Raw genomic sequence first — 25,699 nt, 5'->3', positions numbered from 1 at the left:
GAGGTCGAAGAAACAAGTGAAAGATGCAAATACTGCAAAAAAGATGGACATACGGAGGATACATGTCTGACTGGCCCAAAAGGGAAAAATGTGGAGACAACGATTGAAGAAGAGGTAATTTTTTTTGTGAGCAAAGCAAATGAAATGGGTGGGAAGGAAACAGAAAATGGCACACCACAACCTCCGCAACAACATTTCCTTCAAGGGGAGGTTTCGACGACCACTAACAATAGGACCTCAATGGAGGATGAGATAGTAATGGATTTTTCTCTCTTAAATAAACATCTGGAGGCTGCAGGTTGGGTAGAAGAAGCTATAGTTAGAATGGAGAAAGTAGTAGAGGTCCTGGACAAAGCAAAATCCAGAGCTTCACTTCCTGTGGGAATGGGACAAACTTCGAAGCTTGCCAAGAAGACTGAGGAATTTCAGGATAATGACCCTGAAAAGGATGGAGCTAATGAAAGTAGAGAGATTGAGGGAGATGAAGATGATGATGAATGGGGATAGATGGACGAGGAAGATATCTTGGAGACAAGGACAATAGAGCAAACTGAGCCTGTGTGAAAGAAGGTTCGTGTGGGGGAAAATAAATCCAGAGGTAGAAAGTCAAATTAAGTTAGAATTGCAATGATCGAGAGTGCTAAGGGACAAAGAAAACTTACAATAGGAAAGGGAGTTACCCTTCCTAAGGGACAATGAAAATCATAACTTGGAATGTCAGGGGTTGTAATGCCCCTGACAAATGTCGATTGATCAAATGAGGTTTGGATCAATTGAGGTTGGATGTAGTGTTTTTATAGGAAGCTAAGCTTGATAAAGAGGAAGCCAGTTTGCTCATGAGATCTTGGAAGCAGTGGGCAAGGGTTTTCGTAGAATTTGAGGGAGCCTCGGGAGGGTTGGGTATACTTTGGAACCCGACCAACCATAAGGTAGAGGTAATCGTCGGCTCCCGTATGTGGTAGGTGTGTAAGATTTATTCCTTTCCCTTGAGTGTTGTTTTCTTTTTTATTAATGTTTATGGGCCGACTAAACCAAATCAACAAGGAAACTTTTTGCAATCCCTCTCTTCCCTCATCCAAGAACTGGAAGAAGGAGTTATCATTATTGGAGGTGATTTTAATGCCATAATGGAATCAAATGATAAAGTGGGGGGCAAGAGAGGACCCACTTCATCCCAAGTAAATTTTCAAAATTTTGTGATAAGTAATGGTCTCAGAGAAGTCAAATCCAAGGAAGGACAATTCACATGGTCGAACCATAGGATTTTGGGAAATCATGTAGCACAAAAACTTGACCGTTTCTTCCTGGGAGGGTCCTGGGTGGAATCCCCTCTACTTTTTGTCTCAAATATTCAACCGATGGTTGCTTCAGATCATTTACCGATGGAACTCATCATAGCATTTGATGGCCCCCCCATAAGGTGCCCTTTTAAGTTTGAAAATTGAGGGAAGGGAGTTTGCGAGACCTAATTGTGGAATGGTGGTTTGGGGCTCCTGAGGTCTTTAGTACTATGGCTTTTGGTTTTGTCAAGAAATTGCAATTTGTTAAGATTAAAATTAAAGAGTGGAACCGCACTAAATTTGGTAACATTTTTGCTAATAAGCGTGATCTAGAGGAGAGGCTGGCCACATTACAAGAGGCAATAATACAAAATGGAATGTCCTCAGAGACCTTTTTGTAGGAACGAGACCTCAAAAAATAGTACAATGAAATCCTGGCATAGGAAGAAATCTATTGGCGGCAAAAATCAAGGGAGTGTTGGCCTAATGAAGGGGACAAAAATACAAAATTCTTCCATAATTCGGTCAAGGTGAGAAGGTCATAGAACAAAATCACTTCCATTTATAATAGTGAAAATGTCTTGCTGGACAATTTGGGGGATATCAATAGAGACGCAGTTAAATTTTTTTCGGCATTATTGTCTAAGGAGGGAAATACCAGTTTAGAGTATCAACAAAATGAACTCAATGTTATTCCGGAGCTGATAACAAAAGCACAAAATCAGGCACTCATGAAACCTATCCAATTTGATGAGGTTCAGAAGGTGGTCATGGTGGGTGACAAAGCCCCGGGGCTGGATGGCTTCTCGAATTTTTTCTATCAAACCTTTTGGGATATAGTAGGGAAAGATGTTTGGGTTGTGGTGGAGGAGTCACGAAGAAAGGCGCATGTAGCAAAGGAACTGAACTGCACACTTCTAGCCCTTATCCCCAAGGTGGAACATCCTACTTCTTTTAACGAATTTAGGCCAATTTCATTGTGTAATACCACTTATAAAGTGGTAGCGAAAGTGATTTCAAATCGTTTGAAGCTAATTCTTAATCACATTATTTCAAAAGAACATAGTGGTTTTGTCCTAGGTAGATCAATTGTTGAAGGAATAATAATTGCACACGAAGCTATTTATACTGTATGACAAGCAAATGTGGAATGTATGTTGATCAAGTTGGATATCAGGAAAGCATACAACATGGTGGACCGAGAATTTCTGCTCTAAGTTCTGAACAAGTTTGGTTTCTCAGAAGGATGGATTAATTGGGTTCGAGCATGTATAGGGGGAGTGTGGACCTTTGTTCTGGTTAATGGCAGTCCTCAAGGTTTCTTTCAGACCTCCTATGGGATCAGGTAAGGTGATCCGCTTTCACCCATTCTATTCATTATTTTGGTTGAAGTTTTGGGAAGATTAATTCTCTCTCAGAAGAATCGAGGATCTTGGAAAGGAATTAAAATTGCGGAAGGAATGGATCCGGTAACCCATCAGCAATTTGCGAATGACACCCTTTTATGTGGACAACCTTCACTTCAAGAGGCCAGAGTAATTAGAAGGACAATAGATACCTTTTGCAGGGCATCTGGTCAACAAGTTAATTGGGCAAAAACAAAAGTTCTGTTTTTCAACACTAGGGGTAGTAGACAACAAGAAATTACCAACATCCTAGGAGTCAAAATGGGCACACTACGTGGGAAATTCTTGGGTACTCCCTTATTTGGTGGGCCAAACCGCATGGTTTTATGGCATATTCTTATTGACAGTTGTGTCAATTGTCTTGAAGGTTGGAAAAGTAAATGGCTCACTTTGGTTGGACGAATTATGCTCCTTAAATTGGTTCTCTCTGCTCTTCCTATATACTCCATGACTGCTTTAAAGATACCAGATAAAGTGATTAGCTGCATTAATAGAGGGATGAAATTTTTTTTGTGGAATGACAAAGAAACGCGTGATAAAATCCCCTTGGTTGAGTGGGATAAAGTTTACTAGTCCAAACAAGCAGGGGGTGTAGGTTTGCGAAATTGGACTTTGCTTAATGACACAATGGGGGAAAAAATGTTATGGAAAATTTACTCTCATCCAAATCAGAAGTGGGTACAAATTTTAAAACATGAATACCTAGATCAGATGAGCAGGGAACAAATTTTTACCATCAGTGTCCTACCCAAAGGCTCTGCTATCTGGAACTTCCTTTGCTCCTATAGACATATTATTACTGAGCATATCACCTAGGAATTAGGTAAAGGGACAACGACTAATTTCTGGATGGACTCCTGGGAGGGGAGACCAGCCCTCAATGAGAGACAAGGTTTTGTGGAAATCAAACAGGTCACAGAAGCATAGTGAGGATTGAAGGTAGGGGATTTCCTTACAAAATGTAGGACAAATGGGGTAGACCGCTGGGAGTGGAAGAAGGTGATAACCTTCCTCTGACATCAAACCACAAAGATATGTTGAAGACCATCCTGCAGGAGTACACACCACCTTTATCTAACAAGGAAGATACTCTTAGCTGGTGTGGTTCAAAATCAGGGCAATACTCAGTCAAGATTGGTTATGGTATTTTAGAAAATCTGGAAGGAAGGGTGGACTGGCCAGCTAAATTACTGTGGAGCTCTCTTATCCTCCCGAAAGTAGGAGCCTTCTCTTGGCTAGTTTTGAAAAAGCGAATCCTGATAGGAGAAAGATTGTGTAGATTGGGCTTCCTAGGTCCCTTTAGGTGCATAATGTGCAAGAAGGCAGAAGAAACTTTGGATCATTTGCTACTACATTGTGAGGAGGCACGGAAGGTATGAAGCTTCCTTCTTGGTAAGCTGGGTTGGGTCGTCCCACTACCCAACTCAATTTTTGACATTTTTATAAGTTGGAGACTACCTTGTCGTAAGTCAGTTTTCTCTAGCCTCTGGCTAGTAGCCCCCTCCATTATTGTATGGGATATTTGGAAGGAGAGAAATAGGAGAATTTTTCAAGAAAAAGAGGAATCAGTGGAGAGCCTGTGTCCAAGGGTAGAAAGAGCAATAACTAAAGTTGTCTCTATGGCAGCTAGGAATCATAATTTGGCAAAACAACCTTTCACAAATGAAGACAAAGATATTCAAGTAAACTGGTCTCTTGTGTACTGCCAACCCATTAATGGGTCCTCGGGGGTTGATCCTTTTTTTTTTTTTTCTCTTTTTTGATATAGGGGATGTTAAATGGGAACCACCTAGTAAAGAGTGGATAAAGGTCGATTTTGACGGTGCTTCAAGAGGAAATCCAAGAATCTCATGTGTTGGGGTGGTGGCGAGGATGATAACGGGTCTATCCTCTTCAAAGGAGCAAAACGTTTGAAGGATGGTACAAATAATGAAGCGGAGGTCCAAGCGGCACTTCTGGCAACTGAGTTGGCTTTAAATATGAAAGTCTAATGACTGCATTTGGAAGGAGATTCTCAGGTAGTTATTAATGTAATTGCTAAAGGCAACACTCCATGCTGGAAAATAAACCGTTGGGTGTCTATGATCCGAGAGAAGCTCAAATCATTTGTGGAATTTTGTGTCTCCCATGTCAGGCGAGGAGAAAATGCAGTGGCAGATTTGCTATCTAATATTGGATGTGATATGGACAGTTATACACCCAAGTGGTGGAAAGGAGATGGAAGACTGTGGAGGTGGTCTTAAATGCAGTCTTTTAGGAATTTGCAGCCTGCAATATGTAAGCAAGGGAAGTTTTTTGGCAAGTACACCATGCAAGTTGGAGCTTGCTCCTTGAATGTGGTAGTTATCTTTAGCAGGTTGCACGTTTTGGTGCGGGTGGAGGATGGCAGCAAATCTTTTGTGCAATCTCATGGCATTTATGCCATCACTTATGTATTCATTACTCATCCTAAATGACGACGAAGGAATTAATTTCCCTTTGGTTTGCGAGCTAGTGTTTGTGTGTTTTTTAATTGATTGCACTACTTTGTGGCTTTAATGACATTGTCATTGCAGAAGCTGGTGCAGTTTCAATTTGCAGGTGACTATGGAAGCAAACTTCACCCTACACACAGATAAGAAGTTGGTGCCATTCTTGGGTAAGGTGATAGAGAAGAGGATGCAGGGACTTTTCCGTTACAAGGCACATAAGCTGTGGAGTGTGGCTCGCCTCATGCTTGCAGAAGAGGTGGTGTATGTCCATCATCAATACTAGATGAATATGGAGGTGTACTCCTTGATTTTGGCATGGGCATGCAAGTTTGAGTCGGAGGTGGAGAAGATTAGACTCACATTGACCAAACTGATTGATGGGGAGTACTTGCTCAATCTTGACTCACTTCTGGAGTGGGTTGTGCCTCGAGTAGGCATTTGTATCAAGAAGGGAGATGACCAGGAGGAGTTGTTGCCTTTTGTCTATTGGCTGGAGGATGATATAAAAGAACAATGTCGTGAACATGCTCGTATTGGATGGGAAGCTATGAAGCTATGGAAGCCGGTAGAGACTTGAGAGACAGGTTTGAGGAAGGACGGGTTGTTCAGTTGCTGGCGAGCTTGGAAGGTGACCCTGATTTTGGATGTTTGGATTGCATCCCAAAAATGAAATATGAAGCGGCAAGAGGTAGCTCCAGACACCAAGGAGGGAGGGGAGAAGGAGAGCCAGGGCAATAGCGAGTGAGTGACCATTTGGCCATTGTTTTTATATGCTTTTACAAATTTTCTGATAATAGTTAACTATTAAAACTAAACTATTTTTGCAATATTTGGGTTTGGCGAGAGCAACATTGAACTGGTCTTTTTTGGACTTGCATAGGTTGTATGGTTTTTTAGAACATATTGTATAGTAGTGGGTAGTATGGGGGTTTGCTACCTACAGTATGTAAATGGACTATGGGAGATTGCATTTCTGTATGCTTAAAATTTTGCATTAATATAATACAAAAACTATTACTGATAAAAATAAATAAATCATTATAATAATGATTAGAATTAAAATTAGGTTTCTTAATAAGAGTTAGTGTTAGAATAAGGGTTAAGGTTAGGGTTAAAAAAAGGTTCAATTTATTTCTAAATTAAGATTAGATTTAAGCTTAGAAAGCATTAAATTTTTTTAAAAAAGATTAGGGTTGTATTTAATGTTAGAATTAAGATTATTGTTAAGGTTTGAATTAGTTATAGATTTTATTGCAATTTTGTAACTATGTTATAATTATGAGCACTCTCTATTATATTATTGCAAAAATATATTATGTCAAATTATCATCCAACCTACCTCCAAACAAAGAAATTATTATTGCAATACTAAAAAGGCAAGTACTGGCCACTATGTGGCACTTCTTTTTGTAATGTATTCTCCTAGCCCTCTAATACTTGTACTTGTATACATGCCCACATAGCTAGATGCACAATGTAATATTTATTGAAAGTTAGGTACATGTTCATATAGATAGGTCGCCTCAATACATTAGCTAGATAAATTGACAGAAGTTAGTTTCATTCAGGAATTTATAAAGAGGACAAAGTACACATAACATTGGGTTGTAAACTAATTTTCTTTTAATTATTATAAAGACAAGTCCTAAGGGTCGAACCTATGCCTTGAGGGCTTGCCACTAATGGCCTTGCCTACATCAAGCACAGAGACATCATAGTATGATTATTCAATTTAAAACCATTCCTTTTGAAAATTCAATAATGGGTACACAACCCTTTCTATGGTCCAGTTCCCTAGATAGTTTTCTCACCAACTGCCACCCACTTAGGAGAACGAGAGATGAAAATTTGGTTAAGGATATATTATGCCAATATAGTCCAAGAAATTTTACTTAAGTATTAAGTTTGCATGTGAATAATTCCATATTCATTTATAAACTAAGTTTACTTCCAGCAAGACTCCACATGGTGTAGGAATTACAAGTTATCATTGACCATAAGCACAAAGAAATTTTTACAAGAATTGGATTAATGAATAGCAAAATTGATCTCTAAGAGTGGGTATACAAATTCATAAGATGACAATAACTTGACTTAAAGTAATTTTATTATGAGTTTCTAACCATAGATTCTTAAAATGACCACCACACAAATTAATGGATATTAAGACAATAAACTAGTCAATTTTAATGTATACCAGTAAATAATTAATTGAAAACTAAGGAATATTTACTTCCTATAATTTTTTTAATTTTTTTTTTATGTAGGACTAATCATCGCAACAACCATATACTACAATTAATATTGTATTGATCCAAAATACAATAAATACCATATGGCTTATTACAATCAATTTAAATGCTATTATAAAGATCTCAAATTATAAAGCAATGTCTTTATAGTAGTTGCATCAACATTTCATAAAATTAGATAACAATAAATATCTATGATATCAACTGACATCTTTCAATTCATAGAAATTAATCATTAAATATTCCAAGAACTTATAATCCAACATGGTAAATGCTAGAAGGGTGTTTATCTAATTATGATTGAGCACCAAATCAATAACTCTCTAGTGCTAGTACATCATGATGTTGACACAATTACATAGATATAAGCAGATGGGGAGTGTGGAAGAGTCTATACCTTTATCAATGTAATATAACGAAAAAATAACGATATTTAAAATTAGAACAAATCAATCTCATATTTGCTATTGTAAATCTAACCAATGATAATCATATTGTACACTTTAGGACCTATGTTAAGACTATATTGTAGTGCGAGGAAAAGTTTCACCGTCAAGATAGGAAATCAAATGGAGATAACATATATATAATGATAAAGGAATCCACAACATGAAACAACAAATTCAACCTTGAATCACAACTAAGGGTAAATGTGGAATAAGCTCCCTTAACACAAGGTGGAAACCTCTCTTCCTTAAGTAGATATTCCTTTCATAAGATTCTTTCCTTTTAGGTAAGTGGAATTTGTACAAGGTGTCCATTAGTAATAAAGTTATTGTTTAATTAAATAGATAATACTTAAGCATTTATACAACATTACTTACAAGACAATAGTGCAAGTGATGTAGTAATAATATTCATCATACTATAACTCTATTTGAATTGAGAATATGTCTTAATGTTGATACCCAAGAGCATATCTTAAAGCATAAGCCATAATGTCGATTTAATCAAAATCCCTAAGTGAGTCTACCAAAATGGAAATATTATTATTGCACTTATCTTGCATAAATTTTTCCATACACACCAATAAATAATTTAAACAAAAATAAAAAGAACATTCACTATTATACTCGCTAACATTTGGATATACATACATGCAAATACACTTTTATACTTTTCTTAAACGTTCAGTATTAATTAGTAAGTTTAACTAAACATTTCCTTAATTAAATTAATAAATTACTAAAATAAAATGACTTTATTGTTGTTTACGAGATGGCATGAAGTAAATTAGAGTCATTGAATTTTCTTATACAATTCCATGTTGATATATTAAAAAACATAAATATATATTTTACATACAAAATATAATAATGAGGGATAAATTTTATAAGAAATAATAAAAATTCATTGAAGAGATTAAGCGTCTCAGGACAGCAGGAAAAGCTTTAAACCTTACTGCTAAATATTTTCAAACCCTAGGTATAGCCAATCTGCATCAAACGAAATTCGCAGTGATTTGAAACGGTCCGAGAAAAATGCGAGCAGAGGCGAGAAAAACGTGTACAAAAAATCCAACGGATGGCCGCATTGGAATGTCTTTCCACGCATATGGTCCGTGGATTCAAACACCGATTCGTGTTTGAAACTAACCTAGCCGTTGAGTGTTCTAGAATGTTTGAAACGGAAGGAAAATTCAAAATTCACATTTCAAATTCCATGGAGCGTGCAAAAGTATGATTATATATAACCCTCGACATTTGTAGACCAGGTACAGATAACGTTTTTTCTTTTGATTTTCTCTTTTGCCAATACTTTATTCTATTTTTTTATAATTTCTTTCATTATGTTTTGTTTTTCACAATGCTTTGTTCTGCATTTTTTCTATTTCTTGACTTTTCCATTTTCTGTATGAGTTTGTCTACAGTGTGCACACTGGTCTGTCTGTCCATGATTTTAATCTTTTATTTGTGAAACATTTTGTGTGTCTGTCGTGATTTGTATCTATTATTTGTTTTTGTTTTTCACATTGTGTGTGGCAGAGGATGAAGAGGCAAAGCATAAGAAAAGGCAGGAAAAGGCAGGGATCAGGAAATAGAAATTGAATGAGGGCAAAATTCTTCTTGCAGGTAATTCTTCTTATTATGTTTTACTTATATTTATGTAGTAACAAAGGCAGAGTAGAGGATTCGTTTACCCTGCCAGAATGAATAGGAACCACAAATATAATTTATAGAATTAATAGGAATCCCAGATCTTCCTATTTAAGTTATCTTTATTCTAAAAATTAATGGATTGTTTGCTGCACCTGATAGAATAAGAACCACAAATTGTTTATACATGGACTATAATAAAAAATAGCCATCTACCCTTGGAGCTGCCAGCCCTAGTTTATTTATCCTTAGCATCATTATCTTTATTTCTTTTGGTGTGGCTTGCCTACTCTTCACGGTGTTATGATGACAGCGGTGGGCATTATATGTTAGATATTTGATATAATTTAATGTTTTGATGTAATCAGTCTTTTATCTTGGTATAATTTACTGTTTAAAATATAAATTTATAGATAAAACGTTTTAGATTTGACCACTTCAAAGGACATTATTCTCTTAATATTTAAGTTTTCACACTATGTTTTATTTTTTTTGGAAATAAATATTTCTGTTAGTTTTAATTTCTAATAGATTAGCTCATGTTTATTTTTGTATTCAGTTGTCATGGCACTGGCAACAGATTCATGGGTGGGTCCATTTCTAAGAGGCGGCCTTGCTAAGCATTTCACGACTCCCTCTGAACCTGCTCACAGGTGAGCTGCATCATCAACTTAGGTTAAATCCTTTTTCCTTTAAAAAAACTTAAGGTGTGGAGTTTTGACTTTTGCATGTATTTTTTATCCTTTTCCTATTTAAAAACTTAAGGTGTGGAGTTTTGACTTTGGCATGTATTTTTTATCCTTTGACAATATAAACTGACATTGTATACTTTTGTTGACTCAAGACAAAGTCTACATCTCAAAATAATAGAAAACAAATATCAATTCAAAACAAAATATCAATTCAAAATATGCAAATGTATAAGCTTCACTAAAACTATCTATTAAATTCTAAACTACATAGTTGGCAATGGAATAGCAACCCCAAACGAAGTATACAAATTATTACAAACCCAAATCAAGTACGTAAAATGTGGGATGATAGATTTAGGCTTGTGGCTCTTCCTTTTTTCATTTTTTAAGTTTTGAATATTTATTAGGTGGATGTCATTGGTTTACTCAAGGAAAAAGTTTTTGGATTGGGATGTCTTAATTCTAGGTAAATCGCAAATGTTTAAGGTCATTATGTTGCAATATATTTTGTATTTTAAATTTTTTTGGGTCAAGTTTTGGAATGTTATGACTGACAAACAGCTATCGGGATTGTCTGTGGGTTGTAGAAACACAGAGAAACTGCAGTCATTGAAGTTGATGTGTTTGGTGAGGTTGAAATGAATGATTACAAATAGGACCTGGTATGTACACATGCCTAATGTTTTAGATTGTTTTCACGATCAATTTGTGTGACTACCATGCTTTGTTCTATGTGTTTCTTTTGTATACCCTTCCTTTTCTATGATGAATTTAAAAAAATAATTTTATAGATTTGGAGTCTTTAATCATTATTTTGTTGCTTTGAATATAAAAGAACTGCAATAAAACTTGAGATTAATAGTTTAATTCATTTGTGTGATAATTTATTACATTGTAATTTTCTTTCTCTTTTCAATACAAAAATGTCCTCACACATCCATTTTGTCTAACAAACTGACTGATAACTCTTTAAAAGAACATTTATCATATTGATTTTCCCGAATCTTTTTTATGATTTAATAATTTGATTTATTTCCCATAATGACAGGAACTAGATTCCCAGTGATAAAGAATATCTTTTCTTATAACCACCAATAGCAATTATACTATCTTCATCCTCTGTTTAGTGTGCATTATCTACCTGAAGGCCATAGGTCGCTGGTTAGGAGCCAACTGAAGATAAATGTAGTAGACAACCAATAAAAATAGTTAAAAGAATGAAATATAGATCTGTTTAAAAATTTAAGCAAGCTCTTGAAGAAGAAAATAAAAAATAGTTAAAAGAGTGAAATATAGAACCGTTTTAAAATTTAAGCAAGCTCTTGAAGAAGAAAGAATAAGAAGCATAAAGGCTTTAACATTATATTTCACTCAGTGTATTGATATACCAATGAAGAAAAAATAAAACACCTAAAATGAATGAAATAGACTGGCTAAAATCAGACTTGAATCATACCAACAATAAAAAAAGTGGAGCCAAATTTTTGACATAGACACTAGATTGAAAGTCATTCCACAAGGGAAAAATACAGATGCAATGATGGTCCGATATCCCTTATTTAATTGCAAATTATTGTTCTTTAATAGTGGTGCATCCTTACATTGAATAGAAGACACTATAGAATGAACTCACTAATCCAGATCCAGCCCTGTGTAGTTTCTGTTCTATAATGCATGTCTACTATCAACGCATGATCAGAGCATGCGTTGTTTTGATATTATGATTCAAGAGTTTTATATTACACACATAGTGGAACATTAAACCTACCTAGTAGACCTCTTGGTTGTGTTGGACACCTATGTGAAGCACATGAATTAATTAAATAGATGCTCTGCAACCTACTTGTTTGGGGGCTTTCATTAGTGCATGTAGAGTTTGTAGTAACTTAAGCTTTCCGTAGAGTGTTTGTTTCCATTATCACCTGAAACACCTGGTATTATGTGCTGCTTTCAAATATTTATGCAGAAATCAATAGTTGGGATGATGCCCTAGTAATATGAAAGTTGATGAATGAGAGGGGATTGAAAAAGAAATTGCATTGCAGTGTGATTGGGTTAAAGAGCAGAGTGCTTTTTTTTCTTATCGATGACAGATCCCACCTACAATTTGATGAAACTAATGCAAAGTTGGAAAAACCTAAGGCTGATGGGGGAAGCATGTAATATACCATGATTGCCATGCATAAAAGACCAAATACTGACAAGCGAAGCAGGTTATTTACCATAATGGCCATACATAAAAACATTGCATATCTAAAAATTCACAATCCATGAAGAGGCTGGATAGTAACCACCCAGATCCATCCCCCACCTTTCATCCCCCATGATTGACCTGCCAAAGTTTTCTGCACAGTGCACATATCATTTAATGATGGCTATTGTTAAGCAACCTCCTCCTCCTAATATGACAAGAGAGTATAATTTTAAGCAACGGGAGGTAATTCTATATCAGATTTGATCTTTGATATAACTTCAGTATAGATATATAATGTGATGATAATTATATGGCAATTGTGATGTCTAATATGCAGTAGGATATAAACAATGTGAGAAGTGATTTCTACCACCCCAGAGATAGTTTGATTATGCAATCACTGACTCACGGTGACAATCTGCAATCAATATTTATTACTTATAGAAATGGTGCTATGTTTGGTCCATCAATATTATGTCAACCTGAATGTGGTCGCTTAGGGGTGATTAATATTATAACTGGTTACTCGGTCAGGCTATTTACTCTCTAAATATGTTGTACGCAGTTGCCTGTGCAATTCGGTCAAGCTATTGACTCTCTATGTAGAGCATACCACCTAGAACAAGGATAGTACTGCCAGTATTTAATAACAGATCTGATCTGTTCTAAATCTGACACTGTATCTTCAATACACAGAACATTTATGCAGGAATATGCTAATCTTCTGGTGTACCTACTTATGTCTAAGACTGAAAATATATCCTTAAATACACAAAATACTAATACAGAGAATGGGCTAGTTCTCTGATATATACACTATGTTCTGGGACTGAAATATATCCTTAATACGTAGAATATGTATACAGAGAATGGATGGTATTCTGATATCGATCTTCCTGAATCAGATTCCTTCTTCCGTTTGGGTATAATCTGGGCGTCGTTTTTCCCTCTTCCTTTTCCCCCAATCGTTTCTCATTATATAACTTGTGGTTATCGGACAGTTGCAACCATTGGTTGGAATAGGCATGTTCCTTCCGTTATCGCACTTCCTTATTAACATTGTGTTTCTTCATAACAATATTATGTTTGGTAATTGATGAGTTTATTTATCGATTAGATAGCTTATACACGAGTTGCTAGGATTATTATTAACCTTCCTCCATGCCACGTTAATTGATCTTCTGGCGATTACAATGTATTTATCCATAATCATTGTTCCCTATCGATACTAATTCGGTACCGGAACCTTCACATATGTATGACGATCAATGCTTAGCCGGTTTTCTCCAGCCATGTATGTGACGGGTCTTCATCAGATGAATCTTTGGTGGTGGTATACGGAAGGAGTTTTGGTATTTAGCATAGCTCGATACTTTGCCGGCAGCGGGGAATCATTTATTGTAGAATTCCCATAGTCGGTAATACCAAAAGATAATAGAGGAAATTCTCCAGAACCATTAAATATTAATCAAATAATAATATAAAACTTTTAAGAATATTATTAGAAAAATATTAATTAAATAATAATATTTAATAAATAAATAAATTTCAAATAATCATTTGTTGTTTAATTATTATATTAATTATTAATAATAATTGCTTCTTTTAGGATACATATAGCGATCAAGGAGGGGACATGACAGGTGCTTTGGGTCCTAAAGACATGGGTTCCCTTGAACTATCACTCTTTATGCCTGATTTTACCATCACATCTTTTTACAAGGTATTTGGATCAGATCCAACAGGTTTAGGATGCCTTTTTATAAAAGACTCTGTTCTGGGCTGTCTCCAAAATAAAGGAAATACAGGAACTGGAATGGTAAGCATTATTCATGTTTCTCCTCAATACTTGAGTGATTCTGGAGAATGGCGTGATGGCACAGTGCAGGAGAGCGATGGAACTACTGAAATTGGAGAAGATGGTTATGGCTCCGAGTTCTCTATCAGATCTCATCTTCCAGCATTCTCTGGTGCATTCTCATCAGCCCAAGTAAGGGATGTATTCAAAAGTGAAATAGAATATATGAGAACAATTCTGACAGGGATGGAGCTAGTACAATTTGTGAGGAGATTGATAATCTCTCAGTAGATGAGATTATGAAAAGTCCCATCTTTAGTGAAGAAGAAAATGAGGATGCGATCTGCATAGACTTGGGTGAAAGTCCAAGTGGCCTAAATACTCAAAGAATTTCAAAAAGAGTCCTCCTAGCAATCTGGGTTTGCGCCAACTCCACAATGGGTTTTCTCAAAGAACCAAACATAAAAAATCTTCTACTGAAACCATATCCAAGTCTTCAACGGAAGATTATGGAAATGGTCCTACTTATGATGAAGAAAAGAAGAGTTTGGGTGTGAACAATGAAATAGTGGCATTTGATGCAGCAATATCATCTGTATCACAAGATATTACTCAGACTAAGTTGGTTTCTGATGCGCAAACTTCTTGTTTAAAAGGAAATACCAAGCCATTGCAGGATGATATTAAGAAAGCAACATCCAAAAAGTCTAGAGAAATTGATACAAGAGAATCTGTTTACAATAGCCAAGGAAAATCACATGCAGACCAAGATCCCAGTAAGCCAAATGGTAACAGTTTCTCACATGGATCAAGTCAAGGAGATCACCTTCTTTGAGAAGATGAGATGGAGATTTCTAGAAGAGTGGATTCACAGAGATTCCCAAAGCAGACATGGATAACTTTCAACTTAGATGGTGAAGGCTCTGTTTCTGCAGGTTACGAAATAGATGATAACAGAGACAAAGGTGGAAATCATACTTCAGAACAGAGTATGGGCATTGCAGAGGAAGTTGTTCAGTCTGTCTCTTCTGAAATAAGTAGTTGTGACAAAGATGATAAGCAATTCATGGAGCGTCCAATCCATGCAAAACAAAATATTGTAAATGCCACAACTAGCCTAGCAAATGGTCCAAGAGAGCCTGAGAGGTTTGTTTTTCAGTTAAAAGCAAGCAAAATCCAGCAGAGAATGGATGCATGACAAGGGAAAGTTGTATAAGAGAAGAAACAGAGGGGGCATTCAGGCTTCTAGATAGTAACATAATATAAGAACCATTTTGAGCCATAGTTTTCTGCACAGTGCACATATCATAATATTGTTAACAATATTATGTTTGGTAATTGAAGTAATCATCCCAGCTTTCCTTCATTTCCAAAAAAGGAGCATCAGTGTCTACCATAGGCGATTTCTTTTCTTAATAATTTGCAACAACAATCTTTATATCTGGGGTAGTTCAGAACTGTTGTTAAGTTACTGGCAGTAACATACTTGTTCTCAGTAGTGCCAGTCCCAGCTTGTCTTACATCAATACCCTTCTATTATTTTCTTATGTGCTAAAATTGAGATTTTGGACAGATTATAAGAGGATCCCAACTGGGGACATTACAGCACCTGCATCCAGCAATACATGCCACCTGTTCTGCTGTGCAAGAAACATCCATTGGTAAGAATAATTGGCTCCAATAACCTTGGACTGGGCAGTAGAAACAAAAAGACCTAGCGCTGAGTCCTTTTTCCTTCTTTTCTTATGCTGAAGTTGTTTCCTAAGCTCAGAGCTACATAGTCTGAGTGTTGGCCACTTGAACCAAGCACTGTGTCCTTTGGCACCCTTCTTCCTCACAGTTTATGCCATACAATTAATTGATTCAATTTCAGAGTCATACATAGTTAGTAGCCTCCTATTCTGATGAAATGGATGGGCTTCTTCAAGAAGATTGAAAGCGGAGCCGCTACTAAAAGTGAATACCATGCTGTACTCACTCTGAGGAATGCTAAGATAATCCATTATCCTATTCCTGATATCATACTCAACAGTACCTTCCTTGGGCAGCCCATTTAGTGCATGTGAGCTCAAGTTTGCAGATATTGCTGACAAACTAAATGAAGAAGCTTCCCAATGCTGGAACTACTGCAGGTAAGAAAAGAGCCCAAATCCACAATAATCTGAGCAGACTTTCAAAGTTTCTTCTAGATGCCCATATTCATCATTTCTGATCTCATCCACTTCCTCTGTACTATCAAATTTTGGATACATTTTCTTGAACCTGTCATAGGCCTCATCTAGCCCAAGAATACTCTCATTGTCGAAAAACCTCTCAGCAGCCTGTGCACTGGCTGTCAAGTAGTCTCTCCACGCCTTAAAACGAACTAGGGCCCTGGAATGCGAGATCCCAGATTTGGTACCTAGAGTCACAACAACGACCTCTTCTTCATCATTGCAACCTATGTGAATCACATGAATTAATTGAATAGATGGCTCTGCAACCTACTTGTTTTGGGGGCTTTCATTAGCGCATGTAGAGTTTGTTGTAACATAAAGCTGGACGAGCTTTCCCTAGAGTGTCTGTTTACATTAGCACTTGAAACACGTAGGTAGTATGTGCTGCTTTCAAATATTTATGCAAAGCTAATAGTTGGGATGGTGCCCCAATCATATGAAAGTTGATGAATGAGAGGGGATTGAAAAAGAAATTGCAATGCAGAGTGATTCAGTGAAAGAGAAGAGTGCATTTTTTCTTATTGATGACAAATCCCACCCACAATTCGATGAAATCTATGTAAAGTTGGATAAGCCAAAGACTGACGAGGGAAGCATGTTATGTACCATAATTTCCATACATAAAAGACCAAAGAATGACGAGGGAAGCAGGTTATGTATCATAATGGCCATACATAAAAGCATTGCATATCTAAAAAATTACAATCCTCGATGAACAGGCCGGATTGTAACTACCTAGATCCATCCCCCATCTTTCATCTCCCATGATTGACTTGTCAAAGTTTTCTGCATGGTGCACATATCATCCAATGATGGCTATTGTTACATCTGGATGGCCCAAAATGGTTCTGATACTATGTTACTACCTGGATAACTTAGGACTAGCCTTGCAAGGCTAGCAACCCAGATGGGCAATTCCATTTATTGGATTTGAAGCTTGTATATGATATGAGAATGCATTCTTGGTTTACAATTTTTATGCCCTTTAATCTGTGATTAGTAGTTGCATTATTGTGACTACTTAATCATCTTTAACCAATATAGACAACAACTTACATATTCAGCATTAGCAGTAGTCCCGAAACCTCTAATCATTGTTTGAACTTTGACAGCAATGGTTAAAGTCATCGGTTGCACAGAGTACATCTTATGAATGTTCTCTGTTGCAGGTTTAGTTTTTAAATAAAGTACCAATGAGTTTTGGAGTCAGAATTATCTTGATAAAACTTTTCTCACGTCAAACCTAATCATAGGTGAAAAGCAACAGAAAATACTGAGATGGGGAGGGGGTGAATCAGTATTTTCACACAATTAACAACATGAAAAACCAAAAATAAATGCTTGTAACTAGAGAGACAGACAGATTTTTATCACGTGGAAAACCCAACGGGGTAAAAAACCACGGCAACAAATGCTTCCATAAAAACAACTGGGCACCAACCCAAATACAATGTCATAAAAGAAATCGCCATATTTTAGAAAAGAATTCCCACACACAGATGTCATAAAAGAAAACGCCTCATTTTTTAAGAGGATTTCCACACACGGCTTAAAAGAAATACGCCTCATTTGTTAAAAGGTGACAGATGTTATTTTTTCACAGCACAGACATAACAAACAGTGCTAATAATAGTAACGCCTTAAACAAGAAATATGAAGGAGAAACGCGATGACAAAAACACTTGGCACGCAAGGATACGAATCTGCCAAAGAATGCACATCTTCCGAACTCATACAAAAGTGATCAGAGAATAATCATCGCACAGGTAAGTAAATGCAGAGCTACTACAGAAAAACGCCACTGATAAAAAACCGCTGCGTAAAGAGAGAATGTTCTAGAACGGCAGGTGCAGAAGCAATAAGAGAAACAACTCGTACAGATAAGATTACCGGCACACATGGCCACTTCTGAACTGAAATCGAAACACAAATCTGATCCTCATACCAGTGCACACACGACAAATTCTAAACTGAAATCTGCAAACCCCTTCTTGACATCAATGACAAAACAAATCCAACAATAGGTTGATATCTAAGTTGTCAGCCTTCAGAACTCCCTCTCACATTATGCAGTCCCTCACATATAATAAGAAATTTACTTATTAGACAATAATCAAAATCGTAGTGCAGCAATAGGGCATGCAGTTTTATCCATGCTATCAATTATCTTTGTTAAGTTTAGATCAAACTGATAGCAGTAACAGAAAATCAACACAATAAACACTCAGAACACAATAGTACCCTGGGAAAACCTCCCTCTTGGAGGTAAAAAACCCAGCAATTAATCTCAGACCTTATTAGACAAAAAGCGGTATATATCTTTACAAATTTGCTTCAATTATTGAAGCACCACATGCATCTAAACTAGGGCAATAAACCTGACATACACAGCAGTGAGACTTATCTGCAATGTGATTGAAGGAAGATGATTCGATTAGTCAAGAATTAGGTTCGTTGAGCTGGATGCAACGCAAGGTATTGATTCACTGCTTCAGGAATGGATTCGCTGATCAGAAGATGGTTCGTTGCCCTAGGAGATACTTCGCTGATCAGGAGATGATTCGCTGCCCTAGAAGATACTTCGCTGATCAGAAGATAGTTCGCTAATCAAGAATACAATTCGCTGATCAAGAATATGCACTGCTGAAGGTATTTGCTGGATACTTAATTGCTTGGATGTATATGATGCTTGCTTGAACCTTGAATATATATGAGCCTTTGCCTCCTGATACATCCTAGGTCTGCTCTACTAATAATAATAATATGCTCTTAAATTGGCGCCCATTATAGGGTCGGCCCTATTTGCAATTACAAGTTACATTTGCATATCACAAATCACATTGCCCATTTAGGGCCAGCTTAATTCACAAGTTACATATTGGTTTTGCACATTAAAGTGGCTAAGGACGATAGGCCAATTAGTCACCCACAAGTGCTTGGTCGGCCCTAGAAGGAATCTGACCTAGCTACAAACATCAACAATCTCGACATCATGTCCCTGCCTGGATCAGAACTGATTGTAATCCTCCTCACTGTTTTCACAAAATCTCTGTATATAAATTAAGGATAATTAAAATGACAATTTAATTGATCGCTAAAGGATCTATATAAGAAATCACTTCTAAAGGCAATGCAAAAGAAGATTTCTGTAGGAAACTATTTATATCACATGAAAGAACTTAATTTTCATCATTGTTAAACAAACTCAAATTAATCTTAAGATAATGGTGAAAGAGGAACAGGATTGGATCAGACAGATAACTTACCCATAAGGCTCCTCCCCAACATGCCTCAGAGTGTTGCTAATGTCCTTGTAGAGAACACGATTGGAAAGCCTAAATTATTCAATACCAACATTTTTGCCAAACTGGCATAAAGTTGTTCATATGTACTGAAGAGTGTTAGATCTGTTGATGTGCATGACATATCTTTCTCCTGACTGTTGTCGCAACTTTTATTAATATTTTGTTCCGTGTTAATTTTGCGATTTCTTTATTTTGCTAATCTAATTGTTTTTCCTACGTATATATTGGTTAGTATTAATTTCCTTAACAAATATATTAGTTAGTTCATCTCATTATCAGGGGATGTTGATGATTGTCTATCGGGTTAGTTTATCTTTATCGCACTCGTTGATCTGACAAGTTACCCCGATTGAGGTCATGTCCTTTCACTGCCTTGGTCGGGTATTTAGTTCCCTAGATCGGGAGCATTAATGGTTCGTTGTTGAAGGATATACTGCATACATCCATATAATACCTGTTGAAGATCATACTGCATATGCCCGTGTAATACCCGTTGAAGATATTGGTGTATATATATGTGTATTGACTGTGAAGATATTGTTGTGCACACTTGCATTATCTCTGAGGAGCTAATATACTCAGATACATCGATTATCGTAATCGATATCTTCAGTGACAGGAGATATATTCAGATATAATTCTGAATTAGAACAGTAGTATCAGAGATATTGCTCGATACCTCTGCAATTTTAATTCTGATCCCAAAATTTAACAAGATCAAGGGTACAGCCTACTTCATCAGTCTCACTAAAGACTTTACATTGGACAATTGCATGCTCTAATAGCTTTCCTCCCATATTCTTCTTCAAGCTTAGGAAAGATGATTGATCTTTAAAACTCTGTAAAGTTCCAATAAGGTTGGTGCCAATATCACTGCAGCTTTCGCCATGCTGAAGTCTTGTGCTACAATTGTTAAACATTTTCAATCCATCTGTACTTTCACTAACTGGTACATGAAACCTATCTATTTCTTGATTCCCATCACTTGAGCTGTTGCTTCTAAGCCCAGGTGAACCAGTGTATTTGAAGCTCAGAAAGCCTAGCCCATCTGGGGAGTTTATTCCATCTTGCTGCTGCTTTTGTGATTTTTTGGTGACTGTACCATATGAATAGGCTTCCTAAACAGAAGAAAGGATGTGGTCTTTGGGAATAAGCTACCAGTATACTTACTACCTTTTTGCTCACTTTGTGATGAATTCCTCATTGTCAGTTAACAAGAGAGACCGTTCTGCACCTCGATTGTTCAAGAGAAAGGCTCCCTATATTGAGATCTGTGGAAACAGGAGCCATAGCCCCTGGATCGTGGTGGTTCAGTTTATCTAAAAATAACCAAGATTGGATTTTGTTTTGATGTATATCCGAGAAATCAATCCCATAAAGACTGTCATGCCTGCAGTTACATTTTTGAAAGACTGCGCCATGAGTTTATTTGCCCTAGCACATTATTGGTGAGAGTGTCCATTTGGATTCCCATGATTCCTCCTTGGCCCTCAACATGTAACTCAGGAGGCTGTGTAACTTGGAGTTTTTTCATAGGGAGCTTAAAAAGTGTCATTTGGATGGTAAGCATGTTGGAAACAACTTCCACCAACAAGGACTAACCCGTTTCACGTGTTGTAACAAGTCTAGCTCATACCATGCCACCTGTTTCACAAACATCCAAGCTATGAGAACCTAGAAGTATAAAAAAGTAGAGCTCAGAACTGTCAATTTATTCTTCATCCACTTCCCATTGCTACCTATTTTAATCTAAATTCCTAGGGAAGCCAAAGCAAAATTATAACAAGTTCTGAAAATGATGATTTTTGGCAGTCAACCATGCAGCACACAGATTCCAATTTCCATAGTATCTTTTCCTGGCATCTAACTTGGTAAAACCTACAGCCGATGTTACACCAGTTACAGGTTAAATGAATTGTATTTGTTTACAATTACTTGTGTCATAATTGCTTTAAGTAAAAAATACACTGAGAAGAATAAATCAGAAGACCTTAGGGCTCATAAAAAACTTTCTAGAAACCTGGAAGTTATATGAAATTTTGCATTCAACAGCAGAATATAATCTTAATCTTCATTATATCATAGTTGAAGTTGTAAATTTTGCTAATGGCGAACAGATACAGAAGAAGGGTGGTATCAATATTCAAAAGTTGTGAGTTCTGCTAAAGGGACCTCGAAAGTAGAATAGAATTAAAACATGCATTATATCGTACTCAGCAGTGTATATTATAGTATGATTAAAGATTTTTTCCAAGGGGTACTTGATTCACAAGCAGGGTAGAATCATAGCAAAGTTGCGTTATCATGCAATCTTGTGTATTTTGCCAAAGGGGTCTTGATTGGAAGATAGAATAGAATCAAAATACTCGTTACTTATAATAACAATGAAAATTTGGCAAAGGGGCCATGATTCAGCAACAGAGGTCATAAACAAAGATAATAAAGTAAAGTTTAATTGTTAAATTGGACATATCAATTGATATTAACTATATATTTTTAACTGATTATTCCTATATACATCAGAGTAAATTTCCTACCTTCCCAAAGTGAGTTAACTAATTTTTTTGTTTTTCAATAAATGATATTGGTATGACTAGAATCTGCTTGTCACATGTGGTGCCGCTTCCTATGGAGTTGGTTGAAGTCCTGCTCATATGTTTTATCACGTTCCTCCTAATACTCTATTATATTCTCACTTTCCATCTTGAAACCCTGTTTGTAAACACTATTATTCTCGATCATTAAAATGCACTAAAATTTTCCCACCTCACATGTTGAACCTAAAGCTTTCTGTCAAAATATTAATAGGGGTAAGAGTGACTTTTAAGAATAACTTAGTTATAATAGTCACTGCTTCAACCTGAAGTACAACTGTAATGTCCCATTCCTAAACTGAGATCAGTCCCCCCTAAGCATTATCCACTGAGATCGCCCAAATTCGAGAAGTCTCCAATGGAGACCAATTTGTAAATAAGATTTGAAAAGAGACCAAATAATCTTTATGATCACTATATCAACCATATCCGAAATCAGCGATCCTATAGATCAATGTCTATTGTTAACCGATCAAAAAGAGAATAAAGAAGATAATCCCAGCCATCGAAAGGTCAAACATGTCCAGCGTATATACAGTTCCGCTATCTCAAAAGATGCATAAATAACGCAGAGATATTGTGCTTAATTGGATTGATCGATCAAGGTATATAATCGATACGTAAGAAGCAGTCATAGGAGTATCAACGCTTCACACCGTGCGTTTCTAATCAAGGAGAAGATATCTATTAGGGAAACATGGCGCCAATACAAGACTATCATGATAGAAGATATTAATCAACAATGTAAATGGTTGGTGAGAGCGTATACGTCTCAGAGAGGTCATCATCAAGAACTAAATATTGAACAAAGTTGCTAGAATATCAACCGGGTATATACCAATCATGGTAACAAATATTAGCCATAGGTGATAACCGTGTTTTCATGATCGTAAAAGATCATCCACGATTAAGGCATGAACCAACAGTAATATAGAAATCAAGCTGGGCAAATGCCGATAATTAGATTGCATTAACTAATGCATACCATAACCATTCACCCATCGATATCTGTTGAAATGAAAGCAAATGACTGAATAGCTGTTATGAGTAATGAGTAATGCTTAAGATAACACTTGACTAATTAATTAACCGACATGCTAATGAATGAAAACGACCTGGTTAAAATACAAGTAAAGGAGCTGTGTAGGGGAAAAAGCGAGACTAGGACAATGTACCCTAATCCTAACTTTTGACACACATTGCGGAATACGAAAGAGCCTAGAGATATCGCACAGTTGGCTACTTCTTTTGGTGAAAGAGAGAGCCACGGGATATCTATTAGGATTTCTATTCCCTTGTTGAAATTGAAAGCTAAAATGATACAAGTTCAAACCCTAACCTCGGAATGTAAGTATGAACTAGTAACAAGTTTGCAGAATTGAACTTAAATGATGGAAAGCTGTAAACACAAGGATAAGACAAGAATGAAAATGCGTACCCGGAGTTAAAATCTGACTGAAAATGTTCGGGACGGGGGCGCGGGCGCCATTGTCTTGATTCTGCCCCTAAAACTGCTCTGGAAACTGCTGTTTTTGCACTTTGGAAAAAGCTGTCAAAAATGCTGAAAATGCTGTTGGACCAGGGCGCCCAGCGCCCCTGTCCCAGGGACCAGGGCGCCCAGAAGGGACCAGGGCGCCCAACGCCCCTGTCCTGGCAGGACGAGGGCGCCCCACGCCCCTGTCCTGGCCTTTTGTTCTGAAATTTGGTGGGAAGGCCGGTCTCAGTCTGCTTCTTCCGGATCTGCAACCTGCGGCGTCGTCCGAGTCCCGAAACCTGCAATAATATCTGAAAAGGGGAAGGGGCGGCTATATAGGGTTTTGCCTTAGTCAAACCCCCGCTTCGGTGATTTCCACCTCCACGAATAGCGAAGTTGTTTTGTAAAATGTATTGTGTGTGCAGACCTAGTGTGTGTGCAAGGTCCAAAATGCAAGAAAGCAAACTAGAGCAACCTAGAAAGTAAACCCTAATTGCTTGTAAATGATGATGCCAATGCTCTAAATCAAGATGCAATGTGATCTAAAGCATGAATAAATGATATATCAAAGCTTATGTAAGGACATGAAAACAATATGAAATCATACCCAACCCTCAAGGGAGGAGTACAAGCCAATCTTCAGTCGGTAATCTCCTATTGTTCTCCAATGTCTTCCAAGCCCTAAATGAATGAAATTGATGAATACTTGATAGATGGATGTTGAATGTTGTTGAAGTCTTCAAAGATCTGCTCTTTCGCTGCATATGAAGTTCCTGGAAACCAAAAATCGGATCCTTTCCAATGAGGAAAGAGAGCTTTTATGTATGAAACCCTAGGTTGTAAATTCGTATTTTGGCCGACCTAGAGATTGAACATCCCGCCAATTTCTTGGGGTTAAGCTTTATTTTATGATTGGATCGTGCTCCCAAAATTTCGGGAAAAATGTCCGGGACCATGTTGCACGGGCGCCATGGTCCCGACAACTTTTCACCAAATTTTCAGGGCCGTCAGATATGATGATTTTAGAGAGAATCCCGAAGTTACAGGTGATTTCGAGATGTTTTGACCCCCGAAATCAAGCCCCCAAGTTCGAAATAGGACCTAATTAGGGTTTTTGATTAAATGATGTATAGGAGGAATAAAATGAAAACGGCACACTTTAATGAAAGGGCCCAACTTTATGATATGGGAGATGATAAAATAGGACCTTAGACCTAATTAATTTAATTAATTAAGTGCTAAAGGGGAAATGCAATGCAAAATGCAAAATGCGCCAAGGCGGGTGCTAAACTAGGTGTGAAATTGTACCACCCTAGCAAGTGCGTACAATTTACGACGCTACATTTAGCCCCCACTTTAGCGGTCATATGAACACTACGTGCATATGCAAGCTAAAGTACAGAAAAGTAAACATTATTTGAAAAAGGATATATCCATAAGTCTGTCGAACGAAGCCCCCAGCGGTATCTGCAGTACATAGTTAGGAACCACACCCTACAAAACACACATTAGATCACAAAATCACCTAATGCTTACTAAGGAAGGTGATGAAAATTCGAGGGTAGCTATATGCCCCCCCCTGTTTCGGCTTGCTAATTTTAGTGAGTTGAAACAGGGTATCATGTTTACCACTTCGAATTGTTAAAGAATATTGATGACAAATGCTCACAAAAAGATTTGATATGAGATCAAAAACTAATGGAGAATCATTTGGTAAGAAAGAGGACTAAATCTCAATTCCAACACGACAAAGAGTGTGAGGATTTGAGAGTTCTCAAACACAAGATGAAGGATGTACATGGAAACAAAATGCAAAGAGAAGAAAAAGAAAGGAAAAAAAGGCATGAATACACACATTGGTGATCCATGAGTTAGACAAATATAACATCTTCTAGAATAAGACAAAGAAGAGAATAAGAAT

General features: G+C 36.9%; 1 long non-coding RNA gene across 3 annotated transcripts in view; it reads left to right on the top strand.

Annotated features, from left to right (window-relative positions):
* Positions 1–8,767: 8,767 nt before the first annotated feature.
* LOC131062443 (uncharacterized) overlaps positions 8,768–25,699 on the top strand; it is a 29,020-nt gene continuing 12,088 nt past the window's right edge. For all 3 annotated transcript variants that reach the window (XR_009110892.2, XR_009358763.1, XR_009358764.1), the window contains exons 1-4: positions 8,768–9,123; positions 9,395–9,481; positions 10,065–10,158; positions 10,785–10,859. This is a non-coding gene — a long non-coding RNA (uncharacterized LOC131062443). The remainder of the gene's footprint in view (positions 9,124–9,394; positions 9,482–10,064; positions 10,159–10,784; positions 10,860–25,699) is intronic.

Source organism: Cryptomeria japonica, chromosome 8, assembly GCF_030272615.1.
Source record: "Cryptomeria japonica chromosome 8, Sugi_1.0, whole genome shotgun sequence".
Taxonomy (NCBI): Eukaryota; Viridiplantae; Streptophyta; class Pinopsida; order Cupressales; family Cupressaceae; genus Cryptomeria; species Cryptomeria japonica.
The sequence above is the reverse complement of the archived record's forward strand: the minus strand, read 5'-3'. Positions and strand labels throughout refer to the sequence as shown.